At 45.7% G+C, this 17,116-nt stretch overlaps 1 protein-coding gene across 7 annotated transcripts in view; it reads left to right on the plus strand.

Annotated features, from left to right (window-relative positions):
• Positions 1 to 13,022: 13,022 nt before the first annotated feature.
• Positions 13,023 to 17,116, plus strand: part of PLXNA2 (plexin A2) — a 320,075-nt gene continuing 315,981 nt past the window's right edge. For 5 of the 7 annotated variants that reach the window (XR_012155790.2, XM_078849842.1, XM_073319578.2 and 2 more), the window contains exon 1: positions 13,023 to 13,540. The gene's annotated coding sequence lies outside the window, so the exon portion shown is untranslated. The remainder of the gene's footprint in view (positions 13,541 to 17,116) is intronic. The other 2 variants (XM_073319575.2, XM_073319576.2) reach the window with 2 other exon arrangements.

Here is a 17,116-nt window from a genome sequence, read left to right on the forward strand (position 1 = left end):
TTCAAAAGTGACTAGTGATTTGGGGGGGGGGGTTGGGGGGGCTTTTTCCTTATGAGCCCTAAAAGGGGCTTGATTGTCAAAGTGTTGAGCACCTGTCTTCTGGGAATATGGCCCCTGTTGAATCTGAAGGGAAATATGCAGCCCCAGAAATGTCAATTACAAGGATGCAGCAGGATATTTATGGAAAGAGTTATACAGACCTTTGTGGTGTTTAGACATACAACGGTTACGTGATTGGAACATTTTGGGTCCATGAATGAGGTGGATGTGTGTGTAATTGCACTGAAACTTGGCATGCTGCTTGTTTTACTGTCATTTCGATATTTAGCCAACCGGGAAGCTACTCTGCTTGGATCTGCTCAAATGGCAGGGCAATACTAGTCACTGAGTATTTGTGCAATAAACCTGCAAAGATGATGATAATGAGCCATAATATGTTTTTAGAGTAACAGCCGTGTTAGTCTGTATTCGCAAAAAGAAAAGGAGTACTTGTGGCACCTTAGAGACTATGCTCAAATAAATTGGTTAGTCTCTAAGGTGCCACAAGTCCTCCTTTTCTTTTTGCGAATATGTTTTTAAGCACAAATAGTTTTGTGCAACAGGTGTAAATATCATATACGTGTTTTCTGTGGAAAAGGGTTGGCAAAGCAGAAATGTAATTAGCATTCTGCATGTTAAGAGAATTAAAGAGGGGAGGTTGAATTTTATTCTGCCCTCATTGCACCATTGAAGTCCATGTGTTGCATGGTCACAAGTAAAGCAAATTTCAGGTTTAGATATGTATCAGTAATGATGATGGGTGGAGATGCTTTGGCCTAAAGATAATGGGCCAGATCCTCAGCTGATGTAAATCAGTGTAGCAGCACTGATGTCAATAGAGTGAGGCTGATTTATACCAGCTGATGATCTGGCCCAGTATTGTTGTTCCAGGCCACTCAACACTCCATGGTCACTCACCACTTCACAGCCAGTTTGGGTCTCCAGTTCACATCGTCGTGCTCCAGGAGCACAAAGTTCTGTCACTTCAGCATCTCTACTCTTATTCATATTACAGCAGTGCTTGGAGGCCCCAGCCAAGATTCAGCCCCATGGTGCTAGGTGTGGTACAAGCACATAGTAAGAAACAGTCTGCCCCCCAAGAGATTACAGTCTAATTAGACAAGGCAGATGGGGAAATGGAAGCACACAGAAATGAAATGACTTGCCCAAGATCACATCCACAACTCAGCAGCAGAGTGAGTCCTAGACCTCAAGCTCCTGATGTCCAGGCCAGTTTTCCATCCACTCCACCTCAATGGCTCCACTTGAGTAAGATCATCAATATTAGCAATATCAAGCCAATGACACACATAAGAACGGCCATTCTGGGTCAGACCAAAGTTCCATCTATCCCAGTATCTTGTCTTCCAATGCCAGGTGCCCCAGAGGGAATGAACAGAAAAGGTAATCATCAAGTGATCCATGCCCTGTCACCCATTCCTAGCCTCTGGCAAACCATCCCTGCCCATCCTGGCTAATAGTTCCATCAGTGGCTATCCTGCATTAACTTATCTAGTTCTTTGTTGAACCCTGTTATAGTCTTGGCCTTTACAACATCTTCTGGCAAAGAGTTCCACAGGTTGACAGTGTGTTGTGTGAAGAAATACTTCCTTTTGTTTGTTTTAAACCAGCTGCCTATTAATTTCATTTGGTGGCCCCCTAGTTCTTGTGTTATGAGAAGGAGTAAATAACGCTTCCTTATTTACTTTCTCCATACCAGTCATGATTTTATAGACCTCTGCAATATCCCCCCTTAATTGTCTCTTTTCCAAGCTGAAAAGTCCCCATTCTATTAATCTCTCCTCATATGGGAGCTGTTCCATACCCATAATCATTTTTGTTGCCCTTTTCTGAACCTTTTCCAATTCCAACATATCTTCTTTGAGATGGGGCGACCACATCCGCGTGCAATATTCAAAATACGGGTGTACCATGGATTAATATAGAGGTAATATATTTTCTTTCTTCTTATATATCCCTTTCTTAATGATTCCCAACTTTCTGGTCACTTTTTTGACTACCGCTGCACATTAAGTGGATGTTTTCAGAGAACTATCCACAATGACTCCAAGATCTCCTTCTTGAGTAGTAACAGCAAATTTAGACCCCATCATTGTATATGTATAGTTGGGATTATGTTTTCCAATGTGCATTACTTTGCATTTATCAGCATTGAATTTCATCCGCCATTTTGTTGTCCAGTCACCCATTTTTTTGTGAGATCCCTTTGTAGCTCTTCGCAGTCTGCCTGGGACTTAACTATCTTTATTAGTTTTGTATCGTCTGCAAATTTTGCCACCCCACTGTTTAACCCTTCCTCCAGATCATTTATTAATATGTTGAATAGTATTGGTCGCAGTACAGACCCCTGGGGGACACCACTGTTTACCTCTCTTCATTCTGAAAACTGACTGTTTGTTTATTCCTACCCTTTGTTTCCTATCTTTTAAGACCTTCCCTCTTATCCCATGACAGCTCACTTTGCTTAATAGCCTGTGGTGAGGGACCTTGTCAAAGACTTTCTGAAAATCTAAGTACACTATATTCACTGGATCTCCTTTGTCCACATGCTTGTTGACCCCCCTCAAAGAATTCTAGTAGATTGGTGAGGCATGATTTCCCTTTACAAAAACCGGGTTGTCTCTTCCCCCAACAAATTATGTTCATCTATGTGTCTGACAATTCTGTTCTTTACTATAGTTTCAACCAGTTTGCCTGGTACTGGAGTCAGGCTTACAGGCCTGTAATTGGCAGGATCACCTCTGGAGTCCTTTTTAAAATTGCCATCACATTAGCTATCCTCCAGTCATTTGGTGGAGAAACTGATTTAAATGATAGGTTATAAACCACAGTTAGTAGATCTGCAATTTCACAATTGAGTTCCCTCAGAACTTTTGAGTGAATGCTATCTGGTCCTGGTGACTTTGCTGAGCCGTTTGGACTTTACCCAGTAGAGGGCAGTCACACACATACACACCAGCTAGTTCATCACAGTTTGCTGCTAGAGCAATGAGAGAGAAGGGAATACACCAGACAAAGATGTTGCTTCTTCCCTACTCGCTTGCCTCTCTCATAACCTTATTTCACATAATTAACATTTTCATAAAGACATGGCAGAGTATATGCTCTTAAAATGTCTTTGTAAACATTCTTAGTATTTTGCAGAATTCATCAATACTTCCCCCATCTCCGTAACACTCCCTGTTCTTGAGCTATTTTTAGGTGCCTGATGAGATTGGTTAAAAATGGCATATTATCTGAGCCTTCAGTTTTTGATATCCCAACTCAGCACAGAAATTCTTGGCAATTGTGGGTTTTTGGACAGTAACAAGGCATTCCATAACTCAGGAGTCATAGATTCTGTTCTTCTGACATGAAACTTAATGAAAATGTATTTAGTTTTTTAAAAAAATCCATGTTAATTTCAGCTCCATGGGATCACAGTGGGAACAGACAAATGCTTGTATGTGCCAATATGATAGTGGGAAAGGGGCAAAATTGATAAGGAAAAGAAAAATTCTATCAATCTTCCAAGGAGATACTATGAACAACAGAGAGCAAAAATATGAAAAATTACGTCATAAGGTTCCCTTGAAGAAGAAAAATAGCATAAACTACAGGTTACATTCCCATGGATCTTTCACTCAGCTTCATGTGTATATGTGGACTTGCCTATTTGATATTTCCTTTTACTGTCAGAGGTAATAACTGAGTGGAAGCAATCATTTCTAAATAACTGCCTGCTATTCTCTTATTGTAGTGATTAATGCTGAATAATTATTAGCTCTGAATATTTCATTGGATAGATAACGATGCTAGTAGCTAAAAGCTGTCAGCAATTGGCATCAGGGCTAATGAATGAAATCTCCCTAGATGAAGCAGTGCTTGGTTTGCTCAGGAACCTATAGATGGCACTCTTTTCTCTCCCAACAATGTCAAACAGCTGTTTTAAATCCAAATCAGCTGTGGTCCTGGATTCCGTTTTCCATGACCCCAGTGCAGTGTCCTAGATGGACACATGGAAGAAAAAGTGAGAGATTTGCCTGTTTAAGAAATTAGTTGAAAACAAAATCCATGTTACTATCCTTGGGAGGGCAATTATACAGCCAACACTAATGCCTTTTGCTGTTGCATAAATCTGTGAATGCCCAGAAAAATGCTAAAGAAGAACACACACAGCCATGTTATCCAGGCCTTTTAGAGAATATGAAATGCTGAGCGTTGGAAGGATTGAAAGGCCTAAGGAAGTGCATGGCTCAGAGAGATCCTTGACCCTTGCACACTAAAGCAGGGGAGTTTATCAAAGGGGGGAAAAGAGAGAAATCACACAAGCATGTGCTAAAGCATCTGACCAATCTCTCTCTCTGACTCCCAGCTTTACAGGCAGTTAGAAAACACTGGTTTGCAAACTACAGCGCAGTGCCTGAGCACTCAGGGCAGCTCGGGAGAAGGGTATATAGGTGGTTTTGAGCCACTTTGCACCCCTAACCCTGACTGTCCAGGCACTGGCCTAGCTTCCAGGATAAATTAGAACATCTTCCTTCTCCACCAATGCACCAGCCGGCATGGATACTGTAGCCTTCTTCTGGTAAGGGCCAATAGCCAATTACCCCATCCTTGCTTGGAGGAAGGTAGAAACAGGGAAGGAGTGATATCTTTCTGAAGCAGGATTCCTTCCCTGTGCTGTTCCTGGGGTGGCACAGCTACATGCCCCGCATTACACAGCCACAATCTAGCCGTGAGAATGGAAGCCCAGCCTCTCATGGCTAATGTTGCTCTAAGGGCTGTGAGAGTAACTGTATGGCATACTGGCCATGATCTAAAGGTTTTACAGTGAAGCCACAGTTACATATGTGTCAATTTGAAAATGTCTGTGAACTTGTGTCTCTAGCAGCAAGCCTCACTTCACAGAGGAGGTGGCCATTATGGTTTCAATAGATTGCAACACTGCTCTTGTTGTGGTTGATTCCTAGGGCCCCTCTGGTCACGTATGGTGGGTGTCAGGAGGTCGGATTGATAGTGCACCAAGGATGGTCGGGTATGAACTAATATTTGCAACCCTCGCAATTTAGTGTTTTTCTCCCTGTGGGGGGATAAGTGTCTGTGTGTTTTTGTGTATATAAGCATGTGATTGTCCGTTGTGTTTTGTATATGTGTTTGTGTGAATTAGAGATGGGCCCCTTACAATCTTGGGGATTCAGACATTGATTCAAATGCTTAGACCTGATATGGTCCCTCAGTTTTTGTTCCAAAGCAGTGTGTGTCTGGGTGGGTGGGTGTGGGGCGTGGGCACAGACATATGTGGGGCAGCGGGGGGGGGTGTATTTTATAGTGCAAAAGCAGATGGAGTCCAGTTAGAATTACCTTTCTTGCAAAATTTTACCATGAGGTGGTGGGAATCTTGAGACAAATGCAAGACTTGTGAGATATCTGCCTTTTGGGGCTGAAATCATGTGAGAACAAGCTGCTAAGATTTGATGCTATCAGATGGAAATCTGAAACCTGACTCATAGAATTGTAGGACTGGAAGGGACCTTAAGAGGTCATCTAGTCCACTCCCTTGCATTCATGGCAGGACTAAGTATTATTTAGACCATCCTTGACAGGTGTTTGTCTAACCTGCTCTTAAAAATCTCCAATGACGGAGATTCCATAACCTCCCTAGGCAATTTGTTCCAGTGATAACTACCCTGACAGTTAAGAAGTTTTTCCTAATGTCCAGCCTAAACCTCCCTTGCTGCAATTTAAGCCCATCGCTTCTTGTCCTATCCTCAGAGGTTAACGAGAACAATTTACCTCCCTCCTTCTTGTAATAACCTTTTTATGTCCTTGAAAACTGTTATCATGTCCCCTGTGTCTTCTCTTCTCCAGACTAAACAAACCCAATTATTTCAATCTTCCCTCATAAATCATGTTTTCTAGACCTTTAATCATTTTTGTTGATCTTCTTTGGACTTTCTCCAATTTGTTCACATCTTTCCTGAAATGTGGCGCCCAGAACTGAACACACTACTCCAGTTGAGGCCTAATCAGTGTGGAATAGAGCAGAAGAATTACTTCTCCTGTCTTGCTTATCACACTCCTGCTAAAACATCCTAGAATGAAGTTTGGGTTCTTTGCAACAGCGTTACACTGTTGACTCTCCATTTAGCTTGTGATCCACTATGACCCTCGTATCCCTTTCCGCAGTACTCCTTCCTAGGCCGTCATTTCCCATTTTGTATGTATGTAACTGATTGTTCCTTCCTAAGTGGAGTACTTCACATTTGTCCTTATTGAATTTCATCCTATTTTCTTCAGACCTTTTCTCTAGTTTGTCCAGATCATTTTGAATTTTAATCCTATCCTCCAAAGTACTTGCAACCCCTCCCAGCTTGGTATTGTCCACAAACTTTATATGTGTACTCTCTATGCCATTATCTAAATAGATGATGATGATATTGAACAGAACCAGACTCAGAACTGATCCCTGCGGGACCCCACTTGATGTGCCTTTCCAGCTTGACTGTGAACCACTGATAACTACTCTCTGGGAATGATTTTCCAACCAGTTATGCATCTACATTTATAGTAGCTCCATCTCAGTTGTATTTCCCTAGTTTGTTTATGAGAAGGTCATGAGAGAGAGTGTCAAAAGCTTTACTAAAGTCAAGATATACCACATCTACCTCTTCGCCCCCTCCCCCCCGTCAAAGAAAGCTGTTAAGTTGGTTTGACCCAATTTGTTCTTGACAAATCCATGCTGACTGTTACTGATTACCTTATTATCTTCTAGGTGTTTAAGTAATTTGCAGTTATTTGCTCCATTATCTTTCTGGGTACAGAAGTTAAACTGATTGGTCTGTAATTCCCAGTTTGTCCTTATTTCCCTTTTTATAGATGGACACTATATTTTCCCTTTTGCAGTCCTTTGGAATCTCTCCCGTCTTCCATGACTTTTCAAAAATAATCGTTGATGGCTTAGATATCTCCTCAGTCAGCTCCTTAAGTATTCTAGGATGTATTTCATCAGGCCCTGGTGACTTGAAGACATCTAACTTGTCTTTTTAACTTGTTCTTTCCCTATTTTAGCCTCTGATCCTACCTCATTTTCACTGACATTGGCTGTTAGATGTCCAATTGCTACAAATCTTTTTGGTGAAAACTGAAACAAAAAAGTCCTTTAGTACTTCTGCCATCTTTCCATTATTGTCGTCCCCCGTTCCCCCGTTGTTGAGTAATGGGCCTACCTTGTCCTCGGTCTTCCTCTTGCTTCTAATATATTTGTCAAATGTTTTCTTGTTACCCTTTATGTCTCTAGCTAGTTGAATCTCGTTTTGTGCCTTGGCCTTTCTAATTTTGTCTCTACATACTTGTGCTATTTGTTTATATTCATCCTTTGTAATTTTACCTAGTTTACACTTTTTGTAGGACTCTTTTTTTGAGTTTCAGATCACTGAAGATCTCCTGGATAGACCAGGTGATCTCTTGCCATACTTCCTATCTTTCCTGTGCAGTGGGATAATTGGCTCTTGTGCCCTTAGTAATGTCCCTTTGAAAAAACTGCAACTCTCTTGAATTGTTTTTCCCCTTTAGCTTGCTTCCCATGGGATCTTACCTACCAACTCCCTGAGTTTGCTAAAGTCTGCCTTCTTGAAATCCATTATCTTTATTGTGCTGTTTTCCCTCCTACCATTCCTTAGAATCATGAACTCTACCATTTCATGATCACTTTCATCCAACCTGCCTTCCACTTTCAAATTCTCAAGTTCAAGTTCATCCCAATTTGTCAAAATCAAATCTAGAACAATCTCTCCTTGCCTTGCTTTCTCCATCTTCTGAAATAAAAAATTGTCTCCAATACATTCCAAGAACTTGTTGGATAATCTATGCCCTGCTGTGGTGGTGTTTTTTCCAACAGATTTTTGGGGAGTTGAATCCCCCGTCACCACCAAGTTCTGTGTGTTGGACGATTTTGTTAGTTGTTTAAAAAAAGCCTCCCCCACCTCTTCTCCCTCGATTGGTGGTCTGTAGTTGACCCCGACCATGACATCACCCTTATTTTTTTGTAAGCCCTTCAGCTTCCAACCCAGCCCCAACTTAATTCAGATCTCCATTCAAACACCTGCTTCATTGCTTGTGAACACATATGCACCAAGTCTGAATCCAGATTTAATCAGAGTTCAAGAGCAGTCAGGTCTGGGGGTCTGATTCAGGCCCAGTTCTCGTGCATGTGCATTTGGTTATGTATGTGACGCACCTCTCTATCCAGTGGATGTGTAAGTAGGGGAAACTCAGGGACACGGCTGTATATAGATAAACGTGGTAGAATTTGTTTTTTTTTGGTTTTTATAGTTTTGACAGATTATATCAATGCTTATTTTCAGGGTTTGGGGGTTTTTTTCATTTTGTATTGATTTAAATTTTCACAGTTCGTGGGAAATTTGGAGGGGGCAGACCATTATTTAATGACTGTAGACATTAAGATTTAAAAAGCTAAAGCTTTATAACATATAAAACAAATTGTTAACATCACATGTCAAAATCTACGAAGTAAACAACCTTAAATCAAGCCCTCATAAAAGTGCTCCAGCAGCATTTTTCTTCCTTTGCCGATCTGTAAATTCTGATCATTGTCGATGGAAATATTTTTTCAGCAGGCTGTGTGTTTGGTGAAATCGATGTTTTCCGACATTTACCACTCAAAATCTAATGCCTTCCAAACATTTTCCTTTACCTTCCACAAGAGGCAAGTTACAAAAACTGGCCACAGGCAAGCTAGCAATTCCTGCCTTTCCCAGTAGGAATGATTGAAGAGGGGGGGAGAGAGGGAGAGTCTCTTTCCAGCCTCCCTCCCTCTTAGTTATTCTAAGCCAATGGAAGCAGAGACAGCACAGGATTAAGCCGCTGCATCTCATTCCTTTCACTACACTTTATTTCTCTCGCCTGAAGGAACCCAGGCTACACCCCCTACAAAGGCAAGGCAGCCTTATGCAAATCTCACTTGGTCAGATGGAAAGGGAGCTTGGCTTGCTGGGAGACCAAGCATAAACAACACCTAAGGACTCTTGTTTGAACCAGGCTTAGGGCTGCTATTGCCAGGTGTGATAGAAGGGCATGTTCAAGAGACTCTCTTGCCCCTGGCAATGCTCACAAAGCAGGGGAGGAAAGGGGAATGTGGCTTGTGGTTAGTAGTGAAGGACTCCAGTCCTGCCCTGTTTGATTTGCAGCTGTAAGAGCCAAGCTACTGTATAAAGTACACCAGAAAGTGGGATTTGCATACTGGAGAGTACCAGGGCTGCAGAGGCAGATGCCTTGATGAGTTATTGCTCTTCATGCAGGTCCTGCCTGTTTGGTTCCCAGCAGGGACAGCTCCTTGGCTCTGTGTGATCTGTTTTCTCCATTCACCCTCATTTTGCCTGTAAATTATTTACTGCATGCTGCTAGTGCCAAAAGGGGGCTTCCTGTGATCCTTAGGCACTAGTACATATAATCAGCTTCAGGGATGGGAGGACACACAAGTCCAAATGAGAATTTCCCCGATAGTTGTTTCAGGTAAGGACATGCTAGTGCCTAAGCACATGTAAAGAAAAGGAGTACTTGTGGCACCTTAGAGACTAAGTCCTCCTTTTCTTTTTGCGGATACAGACTAACATGGCTGCTACTCTGAAACCTAAGCACATATAGCCAGCCACTGGACTGGTCATGCAAATGGCATCACTCATCAGCTCATGTTCTCTAGCTGTGACAGCCCACGGTGAATCCCAGATCAGTGCTGTTTTGCACCTCATGCCCCAAAATAAACCCTGGCTCCTCATGTGTATCATACTGTAGCCTTCTCTGCTATCCTCTTAGGCCTCTCCCTAGCTCAGAAGTCCTGTAATTAGCAGGAGATAGACCCTCCATACCCAAAAACAATTTGCCACTAATAAATAATAAACAGGATGCAGTCCTGCAAAGAGGAGAGAAATGATTGAGATGCTCTGACCCGCCTTGTACTGCTTTCTGTGAAAGGAGAAATTGCATTAGCGGGACGATCATTTAACCAAAGCTGGTATTTGTAATGGGATTTAGTGCAGTTTGCTGTGAAGGAAAGACACAGTCAATATATCAGGCAGGGACAGAATAATGAAAAAGCAGAGCTTGCTAAGGGCATGATCCTTGCAGGCACTGAGCATCCTCCTGATCTAAACATCTGTGTCCTAGATATCCTTGCAAAACATCAAAAATATCCCCAATACAGGGTCCACGCCAAGTTGGAGAGAAGTCGGTGGGAGTCTTCTTATTTACTCCAATGGCGATGAGATCCGGCCCTTAAGCAGGATAGGTGAGACGGGACACCTCCTTTCTATGCTCTTCAGAATTGTAGGGGATGTGTTTTAAAAAGAAAATCCTTCTATGAATATTAGCAGACATAGTCAGTGGGGAAATTGACCCATCGTAGAGGAGTATTTACAACCCACTGTGCAACTTGGTTCCTGGGGCAGGAGTTAAATTTATTGTCCTTTTACAACCCCCACCTTCCCAAATTGGGAAGCTCCTTTAAACTTTAGTTGCAAGCAACAGAAATAGGTTTGTAGGTTTGATTCTTCTCCCCTTCCTGCCAGCCTCAAAAAAGACCCAAAAAACAACAAATGCATTCCTAACCCACTCCTGCAAGGGGAAAAGGCAGCCCACGGGCTGCGAGGGAGAGCGACTGCACTGGCCCCCTCCTTTCTGGCACACAGCTGAGTCTGTTTTGCTTCTATATTCCTGCTAGAGGGAACATGGAGAGCTCAGGGAAGAAATTTCCCTTCTTCTCTCTCTCCCAGGTGTTTTTAGCTGCAGACATGTGACCTGCCACTAGAGGGCAGCTAGAGAATCGCTACACTAGAGTTAATTTCTTCCCCTTGATTGTGTTCCTGGATTTGTCGGCAGGAGTGTGGATTGATTAAAGTATCTCCTTTATTAAAAAGCTTAGGAAGTAGAGCCTGGGAATCCTTTTGGGGTCCGAGTCAGGCTCTAGCTTTCTGCTATCAGTGATGAAGTGTGTTCATTTAAAATATACACCTGTGTGGTTGTAGCTTTAAACAGGAGGCAGCCATATGACCTGGCCCTGCTGAATAAATAGCTGCCTTTGGCAGCTGCTCTTATTTTAGTGCGGGGGTGGTGATGGTGTATGTTCAGGAGCTCTTCACAGTAGAACTAGGAAGCCATGTAGGTGGCTGTATTGTTTGTCTGTCTCCCCATGGCAGTTAGTGGACTTGATCGAAAGTTTCAGCTGTTCTTGTACATACCTTTCCCTTTTGGTTTTGCTTTTCAGTTACTATGAGTGTTTCTCCAGATGTGATCCTTATCTAAATCAGTCAAAGGACTTCTCTAAAGAGTGTCAGTCTCCAACTCTGAGATCACCCCACCCAGGCTCTTCCACATGCTATGCCATGGTAACTCTCCAGAGCATAACACAAGGCAACACTACACCCCATGGCTTAAATCGTTACTGGAATGGCAACCCACCAGTGTGGGTGGGAGGGCAGTACCTAACTCTGATATAGGAGGGAAGTGACACCGGCTAAGGAGAGGAACGTGGACTGTTTGTTTTTAAGGAAAGCAGATTTAATTTATTTATTTACCCCAGAAGAGCCCCCACGCTGGACCCAGTAGGTGCTTCTGACAAATATGTTAAAAAGAAGCAACAGTGCCATGATGTGTAATAGCACAAAATAACTACCCAAATCGCCCACCCTTCCCCTCCTCCTTCAGTTGCCCTCCACTATCGCCTGGAGGACAACAGGTTGGGTTAATTCAGGTCAAAAGGGGAAGCAATTTCTAAAGGAAAACGGTCTGAGATTAATCTTCTAGCAGACCCTTCTCCAGATAGGTAATTACACCAATCACACCTGTGCTGGTGTATGAGGAGTAAAAGGAGATCTCCAAGGTAGGAGGTTCCAAGACCTGGGGGCCTAGATTTCCAAGGTCTCAGCCCTCACAACTGGAACCAGGCTTTTTAATAGTGCTCAGTTAATGTAGGACAAGGAGGGGGGATACAGAACCCCAGGGGTTTCAGGTTTCAGTGCTGTGTGAGTGGGTTGTGGACTGTGGAAGCTGGGGTGCTTTAAGTCTGTGTTTGGTCTCCCCATTTGCTGGTTAATAATTCTTTACATTTACCTGGTTCTTTGTGGACCAAGAATCTCAAAGTGCTTTAAAAGGCTAGTTATTACGCCTTATGTCAATTCTGTGAGGTTCCCTCCTTATGTCATAGGTGGGGAAACTGAAGCACAGAAGACCTAATTCTTTGGTGCCTGTTTTCCCCTTTCCTTCATTCCAGTAGCATAAAAATAAAATGCCAAAGTTCACATAGCAAGTCAATGGCCCAGCTCAGCCTAGACCCCAGGAGTCGGGATTGTCAGCCCCTTTCTATGATTGCTGGACCACATCCCTTCTAACTCCGTAGCTGATACCTGCCTCTCAGAGCTGACAGTCTGCAGTAGAGGGGAAGGTTATAGATACATAACTCTGGGTTGCAGGAGGGTTCAGGGGCTTGGCAACGGCTGATGGAGCCTGCTCCTGGCCTGTATCAAATGAGGGCCAGAGACGCTGATCCGGGCAGGAGGGTCTCCTGACCAACGGTGTGGGTGAGTTAAGAGGATAAAATGTAAACGCAGCTGCAGCTCCCCCCAATAACACCTGCCCCCTTATGGGGGAAAGGGTCAGAGCGGCCGGCGCCGGAAGGCGGAGGTGAACCAGGCAGGTTGCGGGGTGCCTGTCCCGGCTTCAGTTCCTGGGGCCTTGGAATGCTCTTTCCAAACTGGCCCAGCCCCGGTGTCCGCCGCGGTTTCTCGGGCGCGGGGACGGGGGTTCCCGGCGGCGCCGGGCTGGCGGGTGCGGGCGGGTCTCGTTCGGCGCTGGGCCGAGTTCCCAGCCCGGTTTCTCTTCGCCGTCCCCGCAGGGAGGGAGGGAGGGAGCGAGCCGGGGTGCCCCCTTGCCCGGGGCTCGGCCGGGGAAGGGTTAAGCCCAGGGACGGTATGTTAATGAGCTCCATGGTAATACAGGGAGGCAGGCTTTAGCCGCCCGCCAGCCAGCCTGCTGCTGCTGATGGGGGGATGAGCTTCCAGTGCCAGGCAGGAGCTGGGGGAAGGAGCCCGCAGTTCCTGGGAAATTCGGCTCGCAGGGCGCGGGAGAGGGGACAGCAGCTCCCCGCAGCCGGGGAGCGGGGCAGGGCAGGCGGGGAGCCCGGGGTGGCTCATGTCCGGGGAGAGGGCGAGGTGGGCAAAGGCGAGGAATCGGGACCGTTTCGGCACGGCCGTAATTGGGCAGCCGGCCGCACCGGGGCTCAGAGCAAGGACTGCCTGAAGCGGCGGATCCCGGGGAGAGCGGGGAGCCTGCAGCAGGAATACGGCTCGGGAGCTGGGGACTTGCGGTGGATGTACATGCAGCGGGGGGCCGGGTGGATCACCTGTCCCTAACTCCGAGGAGGCGCGGCGGGGAGGCTGTCCGCCCCGCCCCCCCCCAGGAGACAGACGGGAGCGGACCTTGAGGTTTGGTAAGTCATCAAGCCGGGGCTGGCAAAAGGGGGTTTGTGCCTTGACCCTTCGCCTGCCCCCCCGTTGTTCGGCATGCATCTCCGGGGTGCAAGAGGCCCCCCGTGTCATTTGATACAATCACACAATGCATTTGGAGAGGAGGGACTGAGGGAGATGCCCCCCCCCCATAGAGGACCCCAGCCACTTCCTTGTGGACGTGTAACGTGTGACAGCGTGAGGGGCTCCAGCCTCATGTGTTGCTGCGTGGCTTAGGCTGGAAGCCTCGGTGACATGTTTGTCTTTGCAGACAGCGCGCTTGGGAACCCGCACCTCTGGAGCGGAGTGTGCCTGGCGGCAGCATCCTGCCCCGCTTCCTCATCCACTGGCAATAGAGACATCAAGAGAGCCCTTCGGTTCACCCCACCCACGCTCCCTTTTAGGTTCTCCTTTATTTTGGCTTAGTTTAGCTATTCTGTACATGGATTGCATTCCTCCTTGCATCTCAGCGGCTTCATTTTTCTCCCAGGAGGTCACGATCTGGGGGAGGAAGTGCATCAGAGGAGGCAAGCAACCAAAACGTTGCCATTGACAAGGAGAGTCTTCCCTCCCCTCCCCAGCGCTCCCGAATACCAAAAAGTGTTCCCATGAAAACTCCCAAATGCTGCAAAAATCTCTCGTGGAAGCCGGGTGGGCAGGGGGTGAGAAGTGAATCAGTCTGGGCTTTCTCCAGAGAAATCCGAGGTTCTGTGTGTGTGTGTTCCTCAATCCCATCAAACCCTGAATTGTTCGGCTGGCCCATGTGTAATTGTAAGGGAGGCTTGTCTCTGTGCACAGGACATCTACGCCCACTGTCCTCTCGACTTCGTGCCCCCGGTGTAACCTAGAATAGCCCAATGCCAACCTTTCTTATGTGCGAGCCGTGTCCATGCTTTGTGGGGCTGGGGCGACCGAGGTTGAGTTAATAATTCTGTGTTCAGGCCAGTGTCATAGGCTAGCATTAAGGGGGGGGGGGATTTAGTAAGTGGGCAATTGTGCATGTGTGATCGGTAGTTCAGGGTATTGTCTCAGCGCTGAGAGAGGGTGCAGTAGTAGCAGGGGACGATGCTACAAAACCCCATTGCTAAGGGGTTTCCCCCATTATTTGTCTAGCTCTTGGCATTTCAGTGGCGAAATGATTCGGTCTGAAAGCTCGTAGCTGAGTTCTGGGAGATAGACCCCGCTCTCCTTCGTTGGCCATCCCCATTGATACTCATGTCTCTGAAAGTTAAGTCAAATAACCTACTTCCGCAGCTGAGAGCCGGCTGCCTCAAGGAGAATCTGTGCCCTCTTCAGAACAGAGGGGGCTTTCCCCCCAAACACAGAGATTTTAGTCCTTTTATAAAATAATTTACCTCCGCTGTTGTCGTTGGCCAATTTCCCATTCACTCTGCGTGCAATAGCATAGTTAAGAGCGGTTCAGGGAGCCGAAGGAAATAGCTTTGATTTTGGAAAAACGGTTCAGCTAAAGAGTAACTAAAATGTACAATTTCTCTTGTGAAATGGCTTGTATAGCAAAATACAGCACTTCACTCAACTCTCCTAACCATCTCTGCTGTGCTCGTTGCAGGAAGATAAAGTAACCCAATTTACTCTTCATTGCCTTTATATCTTTATTGGAGGTAATTATTTGTGGAGTTTCCCCCTGGCTTATAACAAGTTTGTGCAGTGGGAACAGGTAACAGATGCTGTTTAGAATCCGCACGGAATCCACAAACATGATAGGAACAGCTTCTCCCTGTGCTTTTCATCAGACCCTGTGTTACTCGTCCTGTTAACCCTCGACTCTCCCCTGCTCCTCAGCAGAACAACCTGAACTTCCCTCAATGCGGTTAGATACCAGGAGGAAAAAAACAATCGATTCTGGCCACTGTATGCCAGTATGTATGTTGTGACAGTGGAGAAGAGCTACTCCAGCTGCCCTGTGCTCTTTAACTCTCTCCAGCAAATCACATTGGTATGTGACAAATTGGCTTGCAAAGCAGCTAAATGGAAATGACATTGGGAGCTGTTTGTGGGGTGTCTCAGGAAGCCATGTGATTCTCATGCTGTGCATGAGGGTTCCCATTGACTGGCCCCTCAGAGCCTCAGCACTTCCAGGCCAGCTGTGGAAACTCTGTGCAGTTGAAGCCTGGAGCAAGTTGTGAGGGAATGACCCGATGGCTTGGGTGGATTTTAGCACTGGTGTTCTCAGGTGATAGGAATCTTTCCACTGAGCCTGCATGCTGCTTGGGAGATAAGGACTGGGTGCTGCAGGGTTTGTGTGGAGGAAAGATTCTAGGGGAAATGCCAGGCCTCCTCTTTTGTGCCAACATGGTGCATGCCAAAGGTTGCCAGGTTACTTCTCGAAGTATCTTTGTTCAGGGAGGCCTGGTTTACCAGGTAAAGGTAAAATCCATCACAGGCAGAAAAATGCCCACATCCACACCCATGCTTCAGTCCAAATGCTGCACTGATCAAGTTGTTTTAATTGGCCCAGTGCAACTTGAACAATAAACATGTAATGGGGTAGTGGTGGACAACGTCCCCTCTTCTCACATTTGTTCTAGAGATCCCTTTCTGTGAGGAACAGCAAGCTCTGTGCCCATCCACCCTGCTCCCCGAACCTTCCCATTCCAGCCTGGGGGCTTTTGGTTTTTTTGCTTCCTTCTTCTGTCTCTGGCATTCTTAAGGGGGTGGCGGTGCGGGGGATTGAGAATGGTGAGCCTGAGCCTGTGGTGCTCCTGAGACCGGCCCTTTCACGTTTCTAAACACTCTTGATTATTCAGCTAATCTTTATTTCATGGGCCTGTTACAAGAAACACACAAACGGGGGAGAAAGTGGAAGGCGGTGAGACGTCTAAAATACACAAAAAAGGAGCTGGAAGCAATATAATCGTTCTTATGCTGGTGATATGAAATATTTATGGATCTAAGCTGTGGCAAGATTTTCTGCCTGCTTCTCCCCCCACCCCAGCCCTTCCCTAATGCTTTCCCGTAGTAAAATAATGATTAAAAATCCGGTGCAAGGGGACTGATGGCTGTTTCTAGCCTATCTCCCTCCTTACCCAGCTGTCTCCTGGTGTAGTTGCACACAGCTGTCTGTACACATAGCCTGGGGGGCACAATGTACTTCTGTCCAGCACTACCAATGAGAGATCCAGGGACTGCTAGCCAAGCTACCCAAATCATAGAGAGACCGGAGTGTTGTGTTACAGTCTGTTAACTAGAAATAATTCCGAATCATCCCTTTGAGCTGCTTGCATTTTATAGTTGTAGTCCGCTTCCCCTTTGGGCGTTCTGCTATTAATTCATTAGGTCTGAATTTTCTAATTTTTTTTCCCTTTCCCCCCCATCTCTCTCTGTCTCCCCTGCAATTCAAACAGTGATGAATGGACAAAAATCCCTCAAGGGAAACATTTTTCACTTAGTTACAAAGATTTCATGGCTAATTAGAGTAAATGTGGTTTTTAGAGTGTTAATCTCTTAACCAGCTTGGCTGAGAGGCTCCGAGGACAACAAAGGACAAGAGGGGAAGGGGGGGGGAGTACTATCAAGTTTTTTTCCTAGGGTTTGGCCAC

This window comes from Lepidochelys kempii, chromosome 21 (genome assembly GCF_965140285.1).
Source record: "Lepidochelys kempii isolate rLepKem1 chromosome 21, rLepKem1.hap1, whole genome shotgun sequence".
Lineage (NCBI taxonomy): Eukaryota > Metazoa > Chordata > Testudines > Cheloniidae > Lepidochelys > Lepidochelys kempii.